The sequence below is a fragment of the Zeus faber genome (assembly GCF_960531495.2).
Source record: "Zeus faber genome assembly, chromosome: 6".
NCBI classification, from domain to species: Eukaryota; Metazoa; Chordata; class Actinopteri; order Zeiformes; family Zeidae; genus Zeus; species Zeus faber.
In genome coordinates this window covers 32,073,863-32,076,362 of record NC_137201.1, presented here as the reverse complement: position 1 = coordinate 32,076,362, position 2,500 = coordinate 32,073,863, and positions in this window count along the sequence as shown.

Sequence of the window (2,500 nt, the reverse complement as noted above, 5' to 3'; positions counted from 1 at the left end):
ACGAGCAGAGCACAGAACCACCACCAACCCCCCCTCTGTGGAAAACCATCTCACCATGTTTTGGTCTATAAACAACTAATCACTACTCCAAGAGGGGGAAACACCAAACACAGAACAAAACATTGTACATGTTGATGGAAAAACATAAAAGGTCAGACGACAACTTGTATCGATAAAACTGAATTAATTAAGTCCAGGAAAACTGGAACAGCAACGGTTCACGTGGCCTCTTCCTGTCGTAGTTATGGCTGTAAATGAGGGAGGAAAGGAGAAGGATGCAACCAGGAGGGGGTTCAAAGCAGGTGCTGGTGGTGTGTGTGTGTGTGTGTGTGTGTGTGTGTGTGTGTGTGTGTGTGTGTGTGTGTGTGTGTGTGTGGTTCTGCTGTATGAGGTTGGTATTATATCGTAGCGCCTCCCAGCAGAGGAATAGGCCCTTGAGTCCCGCAGCCGTACAGACATCCCACGACCACGGGAAAGCCCCGAGCACCACAGACGACCCCCCCACCCCCCAGAGAAGCCCGAGATCCGCGGGGCGACACCCACACCCGGCCCCCCCGGGGGAGCAGAAACCAGTCCTGGAGAGCGTGAGGAGACACTGCACCACCGAGGCGCACACGTACAACCCACCGCCACATGCAGGCACAACACGCAGCCGCAGGTGCAGAACCCGGGCTGCGGACGCCATGCACGGACTGCGGGCCCGGGTCCAGGTCCCGCGCCATTTCACGTCGCCGAGTGCACTCAGCGCAGGACCCCCTGCCGACGTCAGATATGTGGGCCTTCCACGACCGCCAGCACCCATGGCAGCCGCCGCAGAGAAGCCACAGAGAGGGAGCAAAGGCCAACAGCCGCCAACCCACACCCACGACAGCAAGGGGCCTCTAAGGGGCCCTAGCAGGCACCCGGCGGTGCTCCCCGCTGTCCCACCGGTTGGCAGCACGCCAGAAACCACCTGGCACCGGACGCAAGCCGCCAGCACCCGAACCCAGCCGCCCCCCGGCCAACCACGGCCCCACATTGACCCTCCACCCCGGAAAACCCCAGCGCTCAATGTTGCTGTTGGCAGTTGCAGTTAAGATTGCGGGGTGTGGGGGTAAGAGTCCTCCAAGCAAGTCGGACTGAATCACTCGCACCCCTCCTGCCCCGCAGACCCCGGTCTGGTGGAGTGTTGTTCGGAGTAAGATTTATGTGCGAGTGTATGCGTTCCAAGCTCATAGGAGTGGTGTTCAAATGGCAGATTTTGCAGTGAAATACATGTCATGTCATGAAAGAAGATAAAATGGTAATGTTCCCATTAAATGAGAAATTACATTTAGCATTTGAAGTCATACACAGTCACTTTGACCACACGGCACAGAGATTTTAATGGGAGAAGGATATTTAATCAGTAATATTTGCATGTTCAATGACAAGCAGCGACGTGAGTTACAAAACAGTGAATCAAAGTGACGTTAACCTCGACCAAGAAGAATAGGTTCTCTTAGGGTTGCTGGTGGGGGTTGGATGGTGTTATGACCCAAATCTAGAATTAACAAAAATAAATGAATAAGCCTCGGAATCAACAGTTGGGAAACACTGCACACACACACACACACACACACACTGCACACACACACACACACACACACACACACACACACACACACACACACACACACACACACACACACACACACACACACACAATCACACACACACACACACACACACACACACAGTGCATGTGTGTATCAACTAGGCAAGTAAAAAGTATTAGGGGCCTACATTTACTACAAGTAGGAAGGAACCTGATGCCTGAAGTGGCTTTTCCTCCAAAGATCCCTGTGTTCTAGCCCCAGCCATGGGTGGTCCTTTCACCCTGAATGTGGGGAGGTGTGTGTGTGTGCGTGTGTGCGTGCGAGAGAGGGCAACGAGAGAGGAACACTCTTAGGTGTGTGTACGCATGTATGCACAAAGTAACACAATTACATATGCTGCTCAGGTAAACACACAGACAGACCCAACGAACATCCCATTGTCATTACTGTTGAGTGTGGGACCATCGGCACCATCTGTTTAGTGTTCAGCTCAGGTGGCCTTCGGAGACATCGCAATCTTAAGTCTGATGTCATGGTATTGCTGCCAGTTCAGTCCACAGTGGGAGAACAGCAGCGTGCAGGCCCGTGCAGAGACCTGGCAGGAGCAGGTGCTCAGAGTTAAAAAAAAAAAAAAGGGCGCTCGAGTTTAAGATTTTAAAAGGTCATTTCCAGCATAACCTGTTGAATTTGATCCAGTCACATACACAATGTGTGTAATGTCTTTTAAATTAATGTCTGGTTCATTTAACTAAATCATACGCTAAATGTGTTGTTTGCAGAGTGAACTATTACAGTCATGACACAAGAGTCTGAACAGTTCTAGATTTCTTTCTTTGATAATGTCTCCATTCTTGAATTTTTGACTTTTTATTTAATATGGCTGTCTTCTATTTTTTCCTTATACATATATAAACACCGTACAT